The sequence below is a fragment of the Dromiciops gliroides genome, chromosome 2 (genome assembly GCF_019393635.1).
Source record: "Dromiciops gliroides isolate mDroGli1 chromosome 2, mDroGli1.pri, whole genome shotgun sequence".
Taxonomy (NCBI): domain Eukaryota; kingdom Metazoa; phylum Chordata; class Mammalia; order Microbiotheria; family Microbiotheriidae; genus Dromiciops; species Dromiciops gliroides.
Genome location: NC_057862.1, coordinates 192,852,576 through 192,876,087, shown reverse-complemented (window position 1 = coordinate 192,876,087; position 23,512 = coordinate 192,852,576). Strand labels below are relative to the sequence as shown.

Here is a 23,512-nt window from a genome sequence, read left to right as displayed (position 1 = left end):
AACACATGGCCGTTCTTTGAGATCAGTTCTTTGTACAACAGTTCTTCCGAATGTAAGCCCCTCTGTGGTTTGGAATTGGAAGGAAACAATGAGTCTGCTTGAATTACGAAATCAGTGGACTGGAAAAGATCTTTTACAAAGCCATCTAGGCTGTCCATCAGCCTCCAAGAATAATTGTACTATCCCAATATAGTTAGTTTTGTCAGTTCTGATCTTTGCTGAGTGCTTTTTAAACACACAGATTTATCAAGCTGCCAGTCTTTAGCTCTGGACTCATTGTCATAGAATATTAAAATTTTAGAGCAGGAAGGAAGGGGGGAAAAAGTATTAAGTGATTCCTCTGGCCCCAGCCCTATGCTAAACACTGGCAATACAAGCAAAAAGGATAGTCCCTGGCCTCAAGGAGCTTACATTCTAATAGAGGAAAATTACAGGCTTATGGGAGCTGAAAAGAAAAGGACCAGACAGAACAGGACTGGAGGGATGGGGGTTGGAAGAATATTTCAGTGAGCAGGTCACTGGCATGGTAGGCTGTCTCTGGACATGGAAGCCCCAGATGCTAAGGGATGTTCAAGGATGAACCAGCAATAGAGAAGGCACAGTTTTTTGTTTGTTTGTTTGTTTGTTGAAGGCACAGTTTTGAAGTCCAGACAGTCAAGAGACCATTTTCCTATGTAGCAGTACAAGGACAGTAATTTTCAGTAAATTGGAGAGATTTTGTGTCCATTGGTTAAGGACATATTATAAGAATATGTTTTCAATTTTGTTTCAGTTTTAGTCTACAGTGTGATTTCTTTTTCGCCAAATCCAGCTTCTTGCTATCGAGTCATCTTGGGCTACACTAATTTTTCTCTGTTTTATGGCTTCTCTTTCTATTTTAAGTAGTCAGTAGTTTTATGTGTGTGTGCACATGTGGCAGATGTGTGGTGGTTGGGTTTGTTATTTTTAACATGTAGATTACTTGTAATATTCTTTAAAGAAAAAAAGGGACCCCATTTTTCAGTATGCTTTGAAATTTGGCTCTTTCAAAGACACTTTGTAATAACCTGACTCACATCCTGTCCCTGTTATAGCATTGTGCAGATCAGTAGGGTAGCACAAAGCTTTGGTGCTTTAGAAGTAAATGGCATCTTGCTTGCTGTCTTGGGGAGAGGGGGAGGGAGAAAAATTTGAAACTAGAAATCTTATAAAAACAAATGTTGGGGGGGGCGGCTAGGTGGCACAGTGGATAAGCACTGGCCCTGGATTCAGGAGTTCCTGAGTTCAAATCCGGCCTCAGACACTTGACACTTATTAGCTGTGTGACCTTGGGCAAGTCACTTAACCCCCACTGCCCCGCAAAACACATACACACACACACACACACACACAAACAAAAACAAAAAAACAACCTTTGCAGGACAAATGCTGTGTGAGCTGGCAGCTTCTTCTAACACTCAGGCCATTTTAGGGGCAGCTAGGTGGCTCAGTGGATAGAGCACCGGCCCTGGAGTCAGGAGTACCTGAGTTCAAATTCGGCCTCAGGCACTTAACACTTACTAGCTGTGTGACCCTGGGCAAGTCACTTAACCCCAATTGCCTCACTAAAAAAAAAAAAACAAAAACAAAAAACCCAAATGTTGAAAACTATCTCTACATGTAACTAGAAGATAATAAAATTCTTTTATGATAAAAAAGAAGTAAATGGCATCAAACAGTATAACAATACCAATATTACGTTACAATACTGCTTGGTGTAAGAAAGGACGTAAAAGAAATCAGTCTAGGAAAAGAATTCAGTGCCCAGATTTATCACTCTAAAATATATTATGCCAAAATATAGGCATTCTCAACAATTTCACATAAAGAAAATATGATACTTTATGCCTGTTTCATGTTAAGATAGCAAGAATACTCTCTTTCTATCTCTATCTCTCTATTTCTGACTGTCTCCATTTTTTCTTTCTGTATTTTTATATATTAGGTCTGACTTTCCAAATTACTGTCACCACCAAGTCTTCTTAAAAACTCAGACTCTTGAGTCTTCTTATGCAAAATTACTAATATGGAAATGTTTTACATAATTGTACATGTATAACCTATAACTGATTGAGGAGGGAGGGAGGGATAGAATTTGGAACTCAAAATTTTAAATTAAAATGTTTATTAAAATAAAATAAAGAATAGAGAGGGATCCATTAAAAAAAAATCCCAGAATCTATAAACTAACTAGGAATCCAGCACAGAATAAATGGAGAATAACTAGAAGCTTTAGGTCTGTAAGCAAAAAAATTCAGAGAAGTCATTCCTCTTTGGCTTTAATTGCAGCATAAGCAAATCTCCATCCCTCTGTAATGCCAGTGTCACTTCAGCAGTATTTATTCCTGGAGAGACAAAAAAAGAGGCAGCTGGGGGAAGGGAAGTATTTTTCTTCTTCTGGCTACCGTCTTCTCCATTACCTTTTGCCCTTTCCCCTCTAAATTGCTGGGATGGTGGAAATCTGAAGTGCATGGGGAATATATTTTCAATTTTTAAAAATTTAGTCAATAGTATGACTTAGTTTTGGTTAAATCCTCATTTTTGCTATCCACAGGCTCCATGGCCTTTACTAATACTCTCCCATTCTCTCTCTCTCTCTCTCTCTCTTTTTTTTTTGGTGGGGCAATAAGAGTTAAGTGACTTGCCCAGGGTCACACAGCTAGTAAGTGTCAAGTATCTGAGGCCGGATTTGAACTCAGGTCGTCCTGAATCCAGAGCTGGTGCTTTATCCACTATACCACCTAGCTGCCCCTGTACTCTCCCATATTCATTCATTCATTTATTCATTCTCTCTCTCTCTATCCCTCTCCCCCGCCCTCCCTCCTTCCCTCCCTTCCCCCGCCCCTCTCTCTTTCTCTCTGCTTTTTCTTTCTTACTATTTCAAATAGTCAGTGGTTGTGTGACTGCTCTAAAGTATCTTTATTGGGGAGAGGGGATGTCTGAGAAGTCTAATGGGCAGGTTGAGTGTTCTGTATTCTTGTATCTGTTCATAGGCTCCAGTGACTTTGAATAATAAGCATTTTCTGTAGTAGGGGGAAACAAAGTCCATACCATGTGGCATACTGAGATGCTCTCAATGGAATTGGAGACCCTGCTATTCACATAGACATGGACCACACATAAGTTTTCTTCAGGAGTTTTTTCCCTGGGCTTAGGTGAAGCCAAAGAGAAATGATTATCTTCTTGGGGGTGGAGGAATCTGGTCTGCGTAAACCCAAATTCCTCATAGGGCAGGGGCCACAGCTGACACTAGCTTCTTTCAAATCCCAGCAGAACCACTATCTCATTTTCCAATTTGCCTCTACTGTTATTACCTCCCCAACCCCTGCCAAAAATTAATTTGTATTTACTTATATGTATAGATGTTGTTTTCTTTCAAATAGAAGGTAAACTTCTTGAGGATAGGAACTCTTACTTTTCTCTTTGGGCCTGGTGCATAGTAGGCCCTTAATAAATGTATGTTAATTGACTGACTGATTTGAAAAGTAGCACTGAGGCTGAGTAACCCATCTTCAGCTTATCAGTGTCTCTTGTCAGTGTAGAGGCCTTATCTAAGAAGGATATGGTTTACAAATGTGATCTTTTATAAACCTTTAATGGGGTCCAGCCACATCAAAAATACCATTTCTTGAATGAATTGAACTAATGAGAATCTGACTACTTCAAGATTGATGATGTCTCAGGGTCCCTTCAGCCTGTGGGGCTCCCAAGCCCTGTAGGACAGTTGCGGTGACAAAAGTGGGATCCCATCCTCACCACCAATTATATGTTCCAACCTAGGCTGTTTCTGTGAACAGAATGTTGCCCCCTTGAAATTTGTAAGTGAATGCTTCTGCATATCAGAGTGGCATTTAACTACTCGTGGGACTGCGTAAGTCCATCTAACTGCTTAACCTCAGTTTTCTCATATATCAGATGAAGGTGATAATAGTAGAATCTGCCTCATAGTATTGTAAAGATCAAAGGAGATAATGAATGTAAAGCACTTTGCAGATCTTAAAGGCTACATGAAAGCTAACTATTGGGTATTATCTGCATGGGCAAGAGGAGTAACCTTATCAGGAAGTCCTGACACCTATGAAGTCTCAAGTTTGAACAACCACAGTCATGCTATCAGAGGTCTACTCCAGTGCCACCTTGGGTCCTAGCAGGCTGTAGGAGTGAAACACAAGCTTTGGTAGGTCCTTCCAAACCAGAGAGGCTTTCATCATGGACCCAGCAAAAGACTGGTTGTCTCTTATCTGAGGACCAGCCTAGCCACATTCAGAAGATGATCGTGACAGCAAGGCAATGACCTCTTTCAGCCAGAGGAGCCCACTGAAGAGTATTTGTGTGGGATGTGGGCAGGTAAAGGAAACCAGAAATCCTGGAAGTATGGAAGGAACTGGTTTTCATTACATGTTAAAAGTTATCAGGGGCAGCTAGGTGGCATAGTGGATAAAGCACCAGTCCTGGATTCAGGAGGACCTGAGTTCAAATCTGGCCTCAGACACTTGACACTTACTAGCTGTGTGACCCTGGGCAAGTCACTTAACCCTCATTGCCCTGACCCAAAAAAAAAAAAAGTTATTGGGTAATGAATAAGCAGCAGGGTAACTAGGCTGGTAGGGGAGAGGCAGAGAGGAATGAGAGAGCACTACAGAACCTGGGAACCAATTAGAATTTCCTTAGAGAATGGATTTGAAGTGCTATCCTACCTGAGGAAGCATTTATTAAGCACCTAACATATACTAGGCACCATGCTAGGTGCTTTCCAAATATTATCTCAAGTTTTTTGTGGTTTTTTTGTTTTGTTTTTTGGGGGGGTTTTTTGCAGGGCAATGGGGGTTAAGTGACTTGCCCATGGTCACACAGCTAGTAAGTGTCAAGTGTCTAAGGCCGGATTTGAACTCAGGTACTCCTGAATCCAGGGCCGGTGCTTTATCCACTGCGCCACCTAGCCACCCCTGTTTTTTTGTTTTGTTTTGTTTTGTTTTAGTGAGGCAGTTGGGGTTAAGTGACTTGCCCAGGGTCACATAGCTAGTAAGTGTTAGGTGTCTGAGGCTGGATTTGAACTCAGGTACTCCTGATTCCAGGGCCGGTGTTCTATCCATTGCGCCACCTAGCCGCCCCTGTTTTTGTGTTTTTTAAAAAGGCAAGAACTAGGGGAGGGAGAAAAATCTGAAATTGGAAAGCTTGTATAAACAAAAGTTGAGAACTATCTTTACAAGTAATGGGAAAAAATAAAATACTTTATTAAAAAAAAAAGGCAGGAACTAGGGAACTAGACTTCTTTGGTGGCCTCTAGAACTTAAGGAAAGTTCCATCTTGGGGGGGGGAGCACAATGAACTAGAGAGTATACACATCCTGGATAGTTCAGATAACAGCTATAGGTTGGCCACAGATAGGTAACTAAATAGGAAGCATCCAGAACAGATACGGTATCTATGATGTACATTATAGAATATAGGAATAGACGGTTACCCTGTGTCTCTTGTCTATACTATCAGTTACCGACCTGTGCTATATAGAATCTGTACCCCTCTAAGTCCTCATATAGTAAAGTAGATTTTGTTGTCCATCAGACTGACTTTGAGAGTATATTGCTATCAGTGAATTACTACAGACAGTGCAGGTCCCAAGCAGGATCATGAATTAGGGGAAGTAAGTCTCTCTGCAGACCCAGTCTTATCTTTCTGCTCCCTTTTCTCTCTTGCTGTGAAGTTCCCTGCTCTCTTTTGTTCTGTTCTCTGTTCCACAATTCCCAGCCCCAGCAACACTTGCCAGAAAGGAAGGTGTTACCAGTCATTTTTTTATACTTTAGTGTCATTTTCAATGTACCCTTGCATTTAAATCCTCATCCCTGATTATAGTGTTGTTAACTATAGTGTTCTTAACTAAAAAATATCAAAGAATCTCATATATCTTCAAACTTATTACCTCTTTATGTGCATAATATATATGTGTGTGTACATGTACATGTATTAATTTCTATTCACACACACACAGATATGGGGTGGGGAGCAGAGGAAAAGCCTTCCTAGGATTGAAATAATCAAACTAAGCAACTTTCTCTGCCTAATATGAACAAATCTCTAGGAGATACTGAGAAATATTTCCACCTTCCTGAAGCTATGTGCCCAGGAAGGGCCCTTAAACCTATGAACTATTTCCCCATAGAGCATCCCAATAGAATATAAACTCTTTGAGGGCAAGGATTCATTTTCATCTTTGTACCACTTAGTAAATACTATTTGATTTAAGACAATAGTACATGAAAAGACACATTTGAGTCATAGTAGCTATAGTTATGGTTTACCTTCTTTGCTTAGTCACTTTACATAACCTTAGTAATCAAATGTCTAACAACCTAATCATCCAGGAAGTACTTCTTTCTTTTAAATTCTTCCTTCTTGGAGATGGTGAGTCTGATCTCAAAATGGAGGGAAAGGAGCTTCCTGCTCCATCCAACTTGTTGCTGCTTTTGGCGAAGTGGGGTCAGGCCCCAGAAGAACTAAGAAAACTGTTGATACAGATGATAGTTTAAGGCAGTGGTAGAAATGAGGGCCACTAATCCACATATAAGCATACCTGCGGTACTCATATTGATGTCTTTTTTTAGAATGTAATGCTGTCTGTGTCTTAATGTATCTTAATTTATTTTCTCACATATTTCCTATTTAGATTTTAATTTGATTCAGTCAAAGTTCGGGATATTGTAGGCCACATGTTTGAAACCTTTGCTTGTGAGAAATGAGGCAAGCACAAATTGGGTGGTGATGAGAGCTTCCCAAGCACAGTATTCCAGAGGTTTTGGCTGTTTTTGATTTACTCTTGTGCAGAAGAGGCAGATGCAGTAATGTGTACGCTCAGCCATATAAGATCGGTGAGTATATAGTGGAACCAAATGACATTATTTCTAGGAGATTCTGTAAAACCTGGGGCACATCTAAGCATGAAGACGATTTTTTGTTGGTAGCATTAAAGATACAGAAAAGTATAATTTAAAAGGCCACTTTGAAAGGAAGGGTAAGACTGAACCATAGAAGTTATGAAAGATTGGCAAATAGGAAATACTGACAGAATTGCTTTTGTACCTTTTGATGGCCAGGATACAGTTGAGAAAATTATCATTCAGAAATATACTTGGTATAACTGGTGTGAGAAAAGGCCTTTTCAAAAGAAGAGATGCTGGCTGCTGGCTGCTGGCTCAGAAAAAGGTCTTGGAAGTGACTCAGGCAGCTCTATATGGGTTGCAGAGGAAACATTAAAGGTGTAGAAGACTCTTTAGACACAGTGGCAGCAGAGGCAGTTATGGAGGTAGGGATGGTGGATATGATGGATTTAATGGAGATGGTGGCAACTATGGAGGTAGGCCTGGCTATAGAAGCAGAGAAGGTTATGGTGGTGGTGGTAGTAGTGGTGGTAGTGGACCAGTCTACAGAAACCAAGATGGTAGATATAAGGGTGGTAGTGGTAGAGGAGAGATAAGATTGTCACTGTGAAGGAGGAAATTTTGGTGGCAGTAACTATGGTAGCAATGGGAAAGGTAATGGTTTTCAAAATTTTAAGGAGCAGCATCAAATTATGGACCCATGAAAGGCAGTTTTGATAGAATGAACTCAGGCATTCTTATGGTGGTGGCTATGGTAGCCAAAGGTTCTAAAAAAACTTATCAGAGGCTCTTAGCAGAAGAGAGTGAGTTGTCAAGAAATCTGAGACAACCATGCATTCAAATTGAAGTCATGCAATCAGACACATTAGAGGAACTGTAAAAATCAGCCAGAGAAAGAATAAAGATCCATAGTGAGAAAAGTTACTGCAGCTTAAGCAGGAAATCTTTCTTGTTCAGCACCATCATAGCTACAGTTTGCGTCAAGTGCATCTATTGATTTCTGCAATGTAGTGTCAATCAGATGTACATTTTGAAGGCTTAAATCTGTTGAAGTTTGATCTTTTGTTTTCCTTTTCACAATATTAGGTATATTGCCAGGTAAATTGTGGTAGGGGTACCAGGAATAAAGCCTTTTCCCAGAAATAAAGAAATTAAAATTTTTGCCCTGTTACTATTTAAAGCCTCTTTCCTCTGTTCCAGGTAGAGATAGGAAATACCCAGGCATCATCATCATTATCCTTATAATAACTGGGAAGAGAAAATAAGATTAAAATAATATTTCAGTCATCTTTCTTCTCCAAACTAAATAATTATGTGATTCAGGGAAAGACCTACTGTTCCTATATGATAATAATATTAGTATTGCTGTAATTGTTGTAAAACAAGGTACAGAGCATTTCAAGTATGAAATTACGTTTACTATTTAAAATGCCTCTTAATACTCTCCTTCCATGAGCCAAATCTTAGAATTGGTATAGGATAGTTAACAGTGCACCGTATGAATTAAAAATCTCCTAGTCTCTAATTGAATTCAGCAAGTATTTATTAAGTGCTTACTGTATGTTTGCCACTGTGGGTGCAAGGACAAAAATAAAACATTCCGCCCTCCAGGGGCTTATAATTTACAGGAGAAACATGTACACATATATACAAATATATATGTATGTATATATACACACATACATGTATACATGTGTGTATGTGTATGTATATACACAAAATAAATACAGTATAATTTCAGGGAAGCCTGTATTTATGACTTCTTTATGGCTACAGAAGTAGATACAAATAAATAACCTGTATCCTTTTAAGCAGTTTCCAGGAATAACCAAGCCATTGTCTTTAGGAGTTCTATAAACAAAAAAGACCCAGGTGATTGGTGTGGGAGTATTTTAATTTCTTCCTTCATTTGGGTGCCTGTAACTCTTCCTTCCCATCATGGGCAGCCTTCAACTCAAGAGTTTCCTTGGTTTTCTTTATGATTATCAGCAGGTCCTCAGGAACAGAAGAAAAAGTACACAACTACATTTTTTTTGTTTAATTATTAATCTGTGACTTCATTGGCTACTTCCTGTTTGCAACATTCCATAAATAAAGACTGGGGTGTTTGGTTTTTTTCAATTTCTCTCAAAACAGCAAGAGGGATGTGAGTATCCAAATATGCAACAATAGCTAAAAGTTAAGGTTTACAAAGTATTTTCCACTCAGCATTTGTGAGGTAAGCAATGATTAAATGACCTGCCGCTAGTCACAGAGCTAGCTATCTGAGTCAAGATGGGAACCCAGGTCTTGACTTAAAATCTAAGCCTTTTTCCATTATGCCAAGAAGCCTTACCAATAAGTATTTATATCAGTAATTTTGCCCAAATTGTCATGTAGAAGCCTAACATCCTGTAGAACCTGATTTCTTTCTTATGATGGTTGCATTTCAATGAAAGAGGTCAGTGAGTGAGATTTGGAACATTAAATTTCTCTCTCTCTAAAAGATAATTTTATTAAGGAAGGAAGTAGTGGATGAGATGAGCCAATTAGTGGGTCCTTGGTTCAATGAGGTTATCCTGGAAGTTGGTGTCTCTAAATGGGATTGTGAGAGAGAGATCACACCAGCATCTGTCCATCCTAATTTTCTTTTCCTGGTTAATTTAGTTTGATGCTGATTTCTTTATACTATTAGTCCACTTGTATAACACTTTCTGCCATTCTGAGGGCTTAATTTTTAATATGCCATAACCTTGGAGATTTAGAACTAGAGGAGATCTTGGGGTCATCTCACCTTGCCCCGTTTTCCAGACAAGGTTAGGTAATTTGCCCAGGGTCACATGGCTAGTAAGTGAAGTGCCTAAAACCGGATTTGAACTCAGGTCCTCCTGAATCTAGGACCGGTGCTTTAGCCACTGCACCACCTAGCTGCCCCCCTATGGCTCTAACTATAATGCTAGTGTCTTTGTTAAGAAGCTTAAAATGAGAGGAGCAGATAAAAATTATGGAGCCAGGATAGTGAATAGGGTGTGAGACCAGACTAGGAGTCAGGAAGTATTGTGTTCAAGAACCTCCTTAAATTGCCAAAAATGTCAGCCAAATAATAAATACCAAATTGTTAAAGAAAGAAATATTTTTAAAATAATAAATCTTACTTTTACAATGTCTCATGGGATCATAGATTTTGAGTTTAAGGGATCTTAGAGGTCATCTCATCCAAGACCCTTGCTTTACAGATGAGAAAAGTGAGCTCAGTAGAGGCTGAGTAACTAAGGTCACACAAGTAGTACATGGCAGAGCCAAGATTTGAACCCTGCTCCTGTGACTCAAATCCAGTGCCCTTTCTAGTATCCCTCTGGTTTCCAAAGGGAAATCTAGATTTAGTGTTAGGTCCTTAGTCTTAACCCTTCACTTTAGAAGGGAAGAAACCGAGGCCCAGTGAAATGACTTGTCCACAATCACATGGGATGTGCATGGCCCAAGCAGACATTTAGCCCAAGGTCTTGACTCCAGACCTACCACTATTATTTTTAGTTTTAGTTTTTGTTTTTATGTGGGGCAATGAGGGTTAAGTGATTTGCCCAGGGTCACACAGCTAGTAAGTGTCAAGTGTCTGAGGTCGAATTTGAACTCAGGTCATCCCGAATCCAGAGCCAGTGCTTTATCCACTGCTGCCCCCCCCCATTTGTTTTGCAGCTTTCAACTGACTGATATTAATTATAACTGTTGTTGTCACAAGAAACAACAATAACAACAACTCTTAATGCTTTAAGGTTTCTTTGACAGTGAAAACAGAAACAGTGTTCTCTTTTCCTAATATTTTAAACAATTATAGAAAATCTCTGGCTATGTGATATTGGGCAAGTCGCTTTACATCTCGGTGTCCCTGACAATTCTCTCTGAAGATAAGCTGCAAAAGAGTTGCTAATGTATATCAGTAAAGGGATTTTCCTTACCAGGGATTCCCTGCATGGTCAAATATCGTATGAGGTTTTAAGATTTTTCCTTGGAAAAGACAAACCTATGCTTTGGAAGGGACAGTATATAGAAGGAAATGGGCAATATTGTACATGTGCCAAAGACAGATGCAGCAGCAGATGTGAACCAAAGCACAAGCAAGGTCAAGTTAGAAGGTCCTTATTTAGTAATGAGATTTAAGAACAGCAATAGCCATACCCTATTACCACAACAGAGACAATTACAAGATAGTGGGATGTGGACATGGTGGTGCACGCATGTAATCCCTGCTCCTCGGGGAGGCTGAGCCTGGTAGATCTTTTTTTTTTTTTTTTGGGCGGGGCAATGGGGGTTAAGTGACTTGCCCAGGGTCACACAGCTAGTAAGTGTCAGGTGTCTGAGGCCGGATTTGAACTCAGGTACTCCTGAATCCAGGGCCTGTACTCTATCCACTGAGCCACCTAGCTGCCCCCCCACCCCCGGTAGATCTTTTCAGTTCAGAAGTCCCAAGCTCCAGCTGGGCCAAAGCCATTTGGGTGGCCGTGCACAAAACCCCCCAGGAGAGGAGGGTTGGCAAGTTGCCTAAGGAAGGGAGAATTGGACCAAGTTGGAAAAACGACAGGTTAAAGCTTCCATGCTGATCAGTGTTGGGATCAACCCCATGGGCAACCGTAGCACTTCCACCCTGAGTGAGATGAGGAGACCCAGGCTCTAAAAAAAGTGTGATACCACGGTCCTGCCCTCATACAGGAAATCCTGGTTTCCTTTTGTTCCGGAAAGATTGCTGACAAACAATTCATGTCTCCTCCAGCTGGCACCAAAGGAAATTTTAAATCACAGTTGTCATTTCTGTTCTTAATGTGATCTCTTTCTTCACTGAGATTCAAAGAGGTAAATATCAGCTCCCTGCTGTGCATTTGGAGTCTCATGTAACACTTTAAATGCATGCTTTTTCATGACATCTGACTTTACCTGAACTGACAGAAGCCATAAGGTACAGAAGCTCCCATGTTCCCCTGGGAGTCAGGAAAAGCTTGATTCCATTCTCGCCTCTGGCACTTATTAATTATGTGACCGTGGGCAAATCACTTATAACATCTGTGAGTTTCAGTTTCATCATCTCTGAAATCGAGCTAATAGTTCCATTAGCACTCACCTTGCGGGGTTGTTGTGAGGCCCAAGTGAGAAAATTTTGTGATGTCAATGTCAGTTGTTATTTTTACTATTAACTTGACATAACCCAGAACTTTTAAAGACAAATACTTTAGCGGGGGGAGAGGGGGGTGCCATAGTGGATAAAGTGCCCAACTTGGAGTCAGAATTGACTTTGAATCCTGCCTTAGACCTTCAGAGCTGGGTGATCCTGAGTGAAATGACTTAACCTCTCCCAGCCCCAGTTTCCTCATCTGTTTGCTATTCTTTTTTTTGTGTGAGGCAATTGGGGTTAAGTGACTTGCCCAGGGTCACACAGCTAGTGTCAAGTGTCTGAGGCAGGCTGGATTTGAACTCAGGTACTCCTGACTCCAAGGCCAGTGCTCTATCCACTGCACCACCTAGCTGCCCCTGTCTGTTTGCTATTCTAATGATTGTTGTTGTTGTTATTTCCATTCCAGGGAAGTTTGTCCTCCAGTTCAAAAACCTGCCTGCCCTTCAAGGCTTTGTGCTAAAATGATAAAACAAACAAACAAAAAAATGAAACTGCCACTGACCTCAAGGAATTAACATTCTTTTTAGATAACTTTTTTTTTAGTGCCCACTATGAACACAGCAACATTCCGAGATACCCTGACACTGCTATAATGGGGGAAAGAGATAGATGTCTTTTTGTCCTTATGAAGTTTATATTCTAGAATAGACTGACAAACCCTTGTGCTACATACAGATCAGGACAATGAATTGAGTCACCCAGTCAGATGCGTGTAACGCAGCAATAGCTTGTTCGTGTGTCCACCTTAAAGACTCAGTTGGTACCTTTAAGTTAATTTTCCAAGTAATCAATATTTATCCTTTCAAGCATTAAAATGTCTCATGTACAAAGCCAGAACTAGGTGAGGGCCTCAGAGTCCTGAATTTAGAGAGCTGCTGGTATAGTCCTGTACCCTAGACACAGGAGATTTTAATGCCTAGTTAAAGAGATTAATTTGTGAATATAGGAAATTTCCTCAGGCTGGCCCATGCCTCCCTCTCCTCTGTGTCAATCATTTCTTTGTTGTTAATATTTCTAAACTGTATTTCATATGTTTCTGCTTTTTAATTTTTATTTATTTATTTATTTAGCAAGGGATTCTCTATGTAATTTAACCTTTTGGAAGTGATGAAGGGTTGCCATGGACCATAATGCAGTTTTCTGCTTTTAGGTTTTCTATCCCCTCTCAAGTATAAAGCCTAAACTAAGGTAGTGGCTCTGGGAATGTCTAAGATGGGATTGATGTATGAACAAGTCAAGAGGTAGAATGAAAGACAATAGTGATGGAGTCAGAGATCACAGGGAAGTTTCAAGCAGGGCTGACTAAGAGAGCAGCAGTGCTATTAGCAGAAATAGAAAAGTCACAATGAAAGACAGGTTTTTGGAGAAAAATGACCGGCTAGGTTCAAACTTCAGGTTGTTTGAATTGCCCTCTGGGTGTCCAGGGTGGAGATGTCCAGTAAGTGGTTTGGAATGTAGGTCTAGGCTGTGGGAGAAAGCTTAGAGCCAAAGTTATCTATATAGAAGCTGAGGCCAGAAACTTGTAGGGGCGCCTGCCTCTCCCCTCCATGCTTCCCTGCCTTCTCCCTTCCCTGCTTTCCTCTTTCTCTCTCTCCCTGCCCTCTTTCATATATGTGTGTCTGTATGTGTACACACACACACACACACACACACACACACACACACACACACGCAAAATAGGAAGAACCATTAAAGCAGAGAATGCATAGTTACAGAAGTGGGAAGACAGTGCAGTGTCACAAAAGCCAAGGGAGAAGGGAGAAGAGGACAGACAATAATAGCAGATTCTAGAAAGAAGCCAAGAAGAATATGGACGGAGAAAAAAATATTAGATTTGGGAATTGTCTGTTTTTTAGATGACATTTTCAGTAGGGTCATGGGAATGTGAACCATAGAAATTTCCATAGGGCTTAAGGGTGCTGAGCTGTGAAGCAATGAGGATTGATCTGATGTACAAGGAAGAAGAGAAATAGATGGTGATGGTAATGGTCAAGGGAAGGTTTTTCTAAGGTAAAGGGAGAGATATAAGTATGTTTTAGGGAAAAGGAAAAGAACAGCAGTGTAGGAGAGACAGAAGATGTGATCATTGATGGGGCATGGTTCTGGAGAAGTTTAAAGGAAGAAAACTCAAGGTCACTGTTGGAGAGTTTATCTTTGCCAAAAAAAGGAAAACCACCTCTTCTTTTGAAACAGGATAGAAGGATGCGTTGGGTAAAGACAGAAATGTTGAAGTGTTAAGGAAGAAAGTAGAAGCTCACTGTTGGGTGGCTTTAAAGATCTCTTTAAAGAGAAAAATTTCCAAAATCTTCAATAATCCACTCAGAAGTATAATAACCTTCACTGCCAATAGTGAGAAATGCTCCCTTTTATTTTATTTATTTATTTTTTGTAGGGCAATGAAGGTTAAGTCATTTGCCCAGAGTCACACAGCTAGTAAGTGTCAAATGTCTGAGGCCAGATTTGAATCCAGGGCCAGTGCTTTTATCCACTGCACCACCTAGCTGCCCCTATGCTCCATTTTATTTAACATAAATTTCCCTTGCTGCTTTCAGCAAAGACTATTCCCACCCCCCCCAAAAAAAGTTAGTGTGTGTTGATGGTGGACGCTAGACTGATAAAGTACATGTGTTAAAATGTAAATGTAGGGTTTTAAGCACAAGAATATTATAAAGTAAAGAACATTGCTGGCACATCCCACGTTTAGATAATTTGCCACTTTCCATTCTGGTGGTCTGATGATTCTGAAGGACATAGTTGTCCATAAACTGAAAAAAAAATTTAGAGGACAAATGAGTAAAGTGGAAAAGGAGAAACTGGGTTGAACCTGAGATGGTGTTTGAAATTGAAGACAGCCTAGAACAGAAGAAATACTAGTCACAGAGTTTGAGAAAAAAGGTCCAGGGAGTTGGAATTCAAGAGGCTTCAAAGGTCCGCAGTTTAAGCTTGAAACTGAAGGGAGAGACCCCTGAGGCTCTGACAGAAAAGAACCTTGCTTTTCCAAAGACCAAAAGGAAACATGCCCCCCCCTTGGACTGTGGGTTAGAAGCAGAATAAATTAGTAGGAAAATAAATGAATCTCACCCACCATGATGTAGTGGGAAGGTGAATTTGTCAGTCAACAAGCATCAAGTGTCTTACTATGTGACACATACCATGCTAAGCCTCATGGATACAAAGGCAGGCAAAAAACATGGCCTAAGCCTCCAGGAACTCACATTCTAATGGAGGAGATGACATGAAAATAACTAAATACATGTGATATATAAAGAGCAGTTGGAAGGTCATCTCCAAAGGCAGTGGCCATTAGTGGGAGGAGAGATCTGAAAAGGCCTCTTGGAGTAGGTGTAGTAGATTTGAGATGAATTTGAGTAGAGTTGAGTTGAATCTGAGTTGAGGGGGCAGCTAGATGGTGCAGTGGATAGAGCACCGGCCCTGGATTCAGGAGTACCTGAGTTCAAATCCGGCCTCAGACACTTAACACTTACTAGCTGTGTGACCCTGGGCAAGTCACTTAACCCCAATTGACTCACCAAAAAAAAAAAAAAAAGAAGAATCTGAGTTGAGGTTACAGGTAGCACTGGAGATCACTGCATTAGTTATTTGTTGTTCAGTCATTTTTCAGTCATGTCCCACTCTTCATGACCCCATTTGGGGTTTTCTTGGCAAAAATACTGGAATGGTTTGCCATTTCCTTCTCCAGCTCGTTTTAGAGAAGAGGAAACAGATAAACAGGGTTAAATGACTTGCCCAGGGTCACCCAACTAGTGAGTGTCTGAGGCCAGATTTGAACTCAAGAAGATGAGTCTTCCTGACTCCAGGCCTGGTACTCTATCCACCTCACCACCTAGCTGCCCAGTAGCTATCTGATACAGTCAGACCTACACTTTATTTAGAAAAATCATTTTGGTTAATAAATGGAGAATGGATTAGAGTGGGGGAAGACTTGAGGCAAGGAGACCAACCAGAAGGCTATTTTAATAGTCCAAGCATGAAAAGACAAGGGCTTGCACCAGGGTAATGGTAGCTATGTGACTGGAGAGAAGGGGGCTTACACAAGAGGTGTTGTAAGGGTGAAAATGCCAAGACTTGGTGACAGATTGAATATTTGGTGTGAGAGTGAGAGAAGAGTTCAGGATGACTGGGAGGACAGTAGGGTCCTCACAATAACAACCAAGTTTAGAAGAGGGGAGGGTCTGGGGGAAGATCGAATTCTGTTTTAGACATGTCAAGTTTGATAGCCTATGTTATGGGACTTCCCGTTCAAGATGCCCAAAAGGCAATTGGTAATGTCTGACCAAAGCTTAGGAGATATGTATAGACCTGGGAGTCCTATGTATAGTAGAGGTGATCACTGAACCTATTTTGAACCGATGAGATCATCAAGCGAGTCAGATGACCTGGTTTCAGATTCCAACTCTGCCGTTTACTTGTATTCCCTTAGTTATATATCTTCACCTCTGGGTCTGGGTTTCCCACACTATATATAGATAAAGGGGGTGTGATCAGCACTAAGGAACCTAAAATCTATGACCCTGAAACTCCAAAAGGCACCTTCTGGACTAAAGGTGATTGTGAAACTGGGAGAGGTGACTAGTGTTTGAAATCTGTGCCTAAGCAACCATGTTACATAAGACCTGTATTCATTTGGATAGATTTGTATGCTCAGATCCTCTTGCTTTGTATTAAAATGTTTAGACTGTGGGGGTGGCTAGGTGGCACAGTGGATAAAGCACTGGCCCTGGATTCAGGAGTACCTGAGTTCAAATCCGGCCTCAGACACTTGACACTTACTAGCTGTGTGACCCTGGGCAAGTCACTTAACCCCCATTGCCCCGCCCAAAAAAAAAAAAGTTTAGACTGTGTCTTCAGTGGACGAGGTAGGGAAGGAGATGTGAAGGGGTCCAGAACATGAATCCCAAGATGAGGTGTTAAAGAGAAATTTTCTTCCCCTTTCTTTTTAATTTTTAATTTAAATTTTAGGTGTATCTTTTGTTTTTTAACTTACTTTCATTTATCATTATAACACTGTCTCTTCCCAGAAAGCTATTATAACAGTTTTTAAAAAGAGAAAAAAAAAACATGTTAGGAAAACTGACCCACACCTTAACTAAGTTTGACATTATATTTAGTGTCCCATACTCATGATCCCTCATCATGCAAAGGGAGGGGCAACCTGCCCTTTCTTTTTTCTAGGTAGTGGAAAGCTTTCCAAGACTACCTAGTTTCGGGAGTCTGCTCTTTAGAAACTGCCATAGCTCTTTTTGTAGTGGCTAAGAATTGGAAATCAAAGGGATGCCCATCAATTGGGGAATGGCCAAACAAGCTGTGGTATATGGTGGTGATGGAATATTATGTGCTATAAGAAATGACAAGCAGGATGACTTCAGAAAGGCCTAGAAAGACATGTATGAAATTATATATTGTGAAGTGAGCAGAAAACCAAGAGAACATTGTACACAGAGACAGCAATATTGTTTGATGAAGAACTGTGAATGACTTGACTATTCACAACAATACAATGATCCAAGAAAATCCCAAAGGACTATTGATGAAACATACTATCCACCTCCAAAGAAAGGACTGATATTGGTGGAATAGACTAAAGCACGCTATTTTTTCACTTTCTTCCATTTTTTTTCTTTTAATCAAGTTTCCTTGTACAAAATTACAAATGCGGTAATGTTTTACATAATCTAAATAAATAAATAAATAGAAGAAAGTGAAAAAAGAAAAGAAACTGCCATAAAGCAGCCCATTCTTTCACGTTATAGTGAAAGTCACAAGGTTCTGAACTGAAAGCCACATCAGAAACATAGAATCTAACCCACACCTGAACAAGAATCCCTTCTAAACAAGTAGTCATCCAGCCTTTATTTGTAAAGATCCTAGGTTTGAATCCTTCCTCTGCCACTTAGGACCCATGTGACCTTGGACTAGTCATTCCTCAGTTTCTTCATCTGTGAAATTAGGGGAAGTGGACTAAAAGGCCTTTGAAATTCCTTCTAGCCCTAGGTCTATCATTGCATGGCTGCTAGTGAGGGGGAATCCATGACCTCCAAAGGCAACTTCTTACACTTTGGGATGGGTTGGATCTACTTGTTGGGAAGTGTTTCTTTATACCTAGCCAACTCTCCTTTTTCTAGATTTAGCTTCACCTTTTTTCAATACTCACTGTAAATGAAAATACCTCTATGTGTGTGAGAGAGAAGGAGAGAGACACAGACAGTTGGGAGAGAGGGAAAAGACAGGAGAGGGAGGGAGGAAGAAGAGAGGACTGTAGGTATGAATAATTGTTTTTATTTAACTATTGTCCAAAATAAGTTTTAAAATGTCTACATCACATATAGTAACACATCTGTAGCATTTCAGGGTTTGCAAAACATTTTTAGATTCCATGAGGCAAGTATTATTCTCCCCATTTTACTGATGAAGGAACTGAGGCTCTGAGAGGTTAATAGAAGTTCCTTTCAAGTAGAAATTGTTTCATTCGTTATATCTGTCTCTAGAACACCTGATACATAGTAAGTGCTTACTAATGCTTGTTGATTGATTGGTTAAGTGACTTGCCGTGATCACCCAACTATTATTATAAGTGCATATGGTAGGATTAAAACATAGATCTCCTAACTGGTAGATTCAACATGTTCTATCAGTGATATTGAATTGCCTCTTGTTTAAAAGGAGCAATAGGGCTGGGGCAGCTAGGTGGTGTAGTGGATAGAGCACTGGCCCTGGAGTCAGGAGGACCCGAGTTCAAATCTGGCCTCAGGCACTTGACACTTACTAGCTGTGTGACCTTGGGCGAGTCATTTAACCCCAATTGCCTCACCAAAAAATAAATAAATAAAAGGAGCAATAGGGTGGAACAGTAAGGAAGTTAGAAATTCTTAGAAAATCAGAGCCCCAATTTTTCTGTCTTGACTTCACTTTTTTTTTTCATTTTTGGAACTCAGTGACCTGAAGAACATTGTCTTTCTGCCCTTCTGAACCAACCACAAGATGACAAGATGTATTGTTGTTTTCCAGGAGTTTGAATTGTTGCTTGGCCATGTGGCTCTTGGGTGGAGTCTGTACATTTTTGGCAACTTGCCTTGAAAAAATTGAGGAATACTGTTTGCTGGACTGACTCCATGTGATTAATAGACACATTGCGTGTAAAATTCTTGTCTGTGGTACACAAAGCCCCCTGAGAGAAGTGGGGGATGGGTATTGTTCCCGTTTATAGGACACTTAGATTCCTGAATGTGGTTTCAAGACTCTTGTAAAAAGTAAGACCCAACTAGTAAGATCTTTCAGTAGAAAACTGAATGGAATTTTGTCAAAAACAATTCAATTTGGGTAACTAATATTTTTCTACAATATGAATGGTCTACTCTCTCCCTCCTCCCTACACCAAACCCACCCATCCAATTTGGCCATGAATGACTACATTTGGTTTCAAAAGGTGAACTGTTTGTATACAGGATGGAGGACAGGGGGTAGTGCTGGGAAGATGGGGGACATTCAATTCAGTTTGATCATTTATAGGATCATAGCCTTAGCTTTGGAAGGGAACTTGGAAGTCATCAAGTCCAAACCCCTCATTTTATAGAAGAGGAAACTGAGGAGCCCCAGAGTGGTCCAGTGACTTGTTCAGGGTGACACAGGTAGTAAGTGGCAGACCTAAGATTCTAACCCCGGTTCTCCTAACTCACTGTTCTTTTGAATAAGCCAAATATTAGGCACTGTGCTAGGTGCCAGGGAAGGCAAGATCAAAAACCAGAAGAGTGCTTGCCCTCAAGAAACTTACCTTCTCCTGGGAGAATATAGTGTACAAGGGGAAATAACCACACAATCTAGGGAAAGTCAGTTGAGGGTGGGTGGGAGGGAGAGAGAGAGAGGGAGAGAGAAGAGAAGAGAAGAGAAGAGAAGAGAAGAGAAGAGAAGAGAAGAGAAGAGAAGAGAAGAGAAGAGAAGAGAAGAGAAGAGAGAACGAGAATGTGCAAATGAGAGTGTGAGTGAGCATGTGCACCAATAGCTGGAAGTCAGGAAAAGGCATCACTATAGCAGGGCTGCGAGACGCACCGCTAAGCATCTAATAACATTCTTCTCATCCCACTTAATCATTTCTCAGCACTTTAAAGCACAGTAAGCTGAAATGTTCTTTACGATGAGAGATCAGCACTGTAAATGGTCAGTGCCTGAGCCATTGGGTTTTGTTACTCGAGGACATGAGCCAAATTCAGTTCCCTGAGCATTTAACCTTAGGCTCCAGTAGTTCCAGACTTTACCAGTAATGTTTCCAGAGCCATGTTTGGACAGTGTACTCAAAAGGACAATGGACTGCGAGTCAGGCTGAAAACTTGCTTTTGAATCCTGGCTCTGACATTTACAATCAAGACCTTGCAAGCTACTTGATTTTATTTGGTCTTATTTTCCTCATCTATAAAATGGGTCTAATTCTATTCATGTACTCTACTTTCCTGAGTATTTATGAAGAAAGTGATAACATTAGTGTCTTCTCTGCCCTTAAAACCCTTCTCTTGAAGTATTTTCTGCACATTATCTTTTTTTTCATTTCAATAATGAAAAATGGCAAAATATCCCATCTTATCATTCAAATTGTCCCTTTTGTGAGGTCTCATGACCAGAGGCCATATGGTGTGGTGTTTGGAAAGCCAGCCTTGAGTCTGGAAGACAATTTCATTTCAAGCCCTGCCTTTTTTTTTTTTTTAAGTGAGGCAATTGGGGTTAAGTGACTTGCCCAGGGCCACACAGCTAGTAAGTGTTAAGTGTCTGAGGCCGGATTTGAACTCAGGTACTCCTGATTCCAGGGCTGGTGCTCTATCCACTGTGCCACCTAGCTGCCCCTCAAGCCCTGCCTTTTGATGCATATTGCCTTGCCTAGGCCAAGAAACTTGACCTGGAAATGGCAAATTCCCTAATATTATAAATTGCAGAATAATTATCAATGGGAATTCCTTCCCGGGAATTCATGATGCCAGAATCACAATGAAATCACAGGTATAGACATAAACATAAAAGTCAAAATATTTTGGTGGGCTCAACCAAAAAGTAAAACTCTTTCTCTGGTTCCCTTATCTATAAAATTCAAATGTAATAATATCTTCTGTTGCTTTTATTTATATTCTCATGTACTCCTGGAGTTGAGAGGGACATCACAGTCATCTATCTGCCAGGACGTTATTTTTTATAACATCCTCATGAGGTAGGGAGGGACAGGTTATGATCATGGGCTTGTTTGTTTTATGAGGAAATAAACACAGAAAAATAAAATTACAGTTTCTTGGATCAAATCCCAAAGAGATGACAGGAGACAGAGGATAAGAATAACCGGGACACTATCCTTTCCCAGGGTCAGCCCTTTGCTTGTGCATTCCACAGGATGCCCTTTCAGCATCAGTAAAATATATCAGGATGCGTTGAAAGCAGGAGTGTCATTCTAGCCAATACTGAAATTTACCAGAGGATCAATGATTGGTATTTGAAAACTTTCCATTTAATTCAGCAAGTTATATATTAAATATCTACTATGCATCAGACACTGCCCTAGGCTGTGGGGTTACAAAGATTTTAGAAAAGGTTCCTGCTCTCAGTGAACGCACATTCTACTGGGGAAAAACATGAACAAAGAAAAGAAAATACAAAAAATATGGACACAGTATTTTCAGGTGGGTAGTTAGGTGATGCAGTGCATAAAGTGCCTAATCTAGAGTCAGGCAGACCTGAGTTCATTTTTTTGTTTGTTTGTTTTAGTTTGGTTTTGGTTTTGGTGGGGTGATGAGGGTTAAGTAACTTGCCCAAGGTCACACAGCTAGTAAGTGTCAAGTGTCTGAGGTCGGATTTGAACTCAGGTCCTTCTGAATCCAGGGCCGGTGCTTTATCCACTGCACCACCTACCTGCCCCTCAGACCTGAGTTCAAACCCAGCCTCAGACACTAGCTGTTTAACCCTGGGCAGAGTCGCTTAACCCTGTTGGCCTCGGTTTCCTTATCTGTCAAATGAGCTGGAAAAGGAGATGGAAGACCTCCAGTATCTCTGCCAAGAAAACCCTAATGGTATCACAAAGAGTCAGACACAACTACAATGACAGAGCAACAACAGTTTCAGGTGGGAAGAGCAGAGGTGAGGAAAGGAGTCCTAACAATTTGAGGGTTGAGGTGGGGATGGGGAGATTCAGGAAAGACTTCATGTGGGGCCTGAGGCCTTCCTTGTGTCCTTGAAGGGAGCTATGAATTCCAAAAAAGGAGAGCATCACAGACTTGGAGGACAGCCTGAATAAGGACATGCTGAAGCCACGTGACCGTTCTTCACATACAGATGAACAAAATAGAAACTTTACCACCAATAGGAAAGCACATAGATTTCTTCTCTAAAGTGTCCCTTACCTGGCAGCTGCTTACAATCAGGGTATGCTGGGGCAGCTAGGTGGTGCAGTGGATAGAGCACTGGCCCTGGAGTCAGGAGTACCTGAGTTCAAATCCGGCCTCAGACACATAACACTTACTAGCTGTGTGACCCTGGGCAAGTCACTTAACCCCAATTGCCTCACTAAAAAATAAAATAAAATAAAAAACAATTGGGGTATGCTGGAGTCAGCACTTTGTTATTAAATTTTTAGTGTGAACATTTACACCTCAGAAATGCTACTGATATACTATTTTGTTGATTGTCTAGACTCAAGAAAGTGATTTAGAAAATATTAATAATGCAGATTAAACTTAAAGGTGTATCCTGTGTGTATTTTTCTTTCCCAGAAAGCCAGTTGTTAAACATTTACCAGCACACCACTGGTTACAACCTTTCCCATGTAGCTTCTGTTAGGGATTCCAGAACTAGCTAGACCTAGGATCTGGGCCCCGTACTTCTACAAACATTCAGACAAGAGAATGATAGGTTTGGGAGAGCCTCAAAAATCTTCTAGCGCTTTTCTGTGCCTGAGCAGCAATCACCCCTGCAATGTCTTTCTTGCTACTCAAATAAGGAGATTTAGTCCCCAGATCTCTAAGCTCCCCTTTCTCTTTAAATCTGTAGTCATCCAGCCTTAGTTGGAAGATTTCCAGAGGTAAAGAATTCACCCCCTAAGGAACATCCTATTCCATTTTGGGGTCAAGTAGTAGAGACTTAGTAGAATGTAAACTCCTTGAGGTCAGAAAGTGTAATTTTTAAAAATTAATCTTTGTGGGGCAGCTAGATGGCGCAGTGGTTAAAGCACTGGCCCTGGATTCAGGAGTACCTGAGTTCAAATCCAGCCTTAGACACTTGACACTTACTAGCTATGTGACCCTGGGCAAGTCACTTAACCCCCATTGCCTGCAAAAAAAAAAAATTAATCTTTGTATGCCTAGGGTCTAGCACTGTGTCTTGCACATAGTAGGTGCTGATCAATATTTGCAATATTAAATGTCTCTTTGTGCTCAGAAGGTTTTTTTTTCCCTTATATTGAGCCCAAATCTCCCTGTACCTCATCTATTCA

The 23,512-nt window shown here is 40.6% G+C and overlaps 1 protein-coding gene across 1 annotated transcript in view; it reads left to right on the top strand.

The window, feature by feature from the left end:
* EHD4 (EH domain containing 4) overlaps positions 1-23,512 on the top strand; it is a 110,161-nt gene that overhangs the window by 44,339 nt on the left and 42,310 nt on the right. The window lies entirely within an intron of this gene.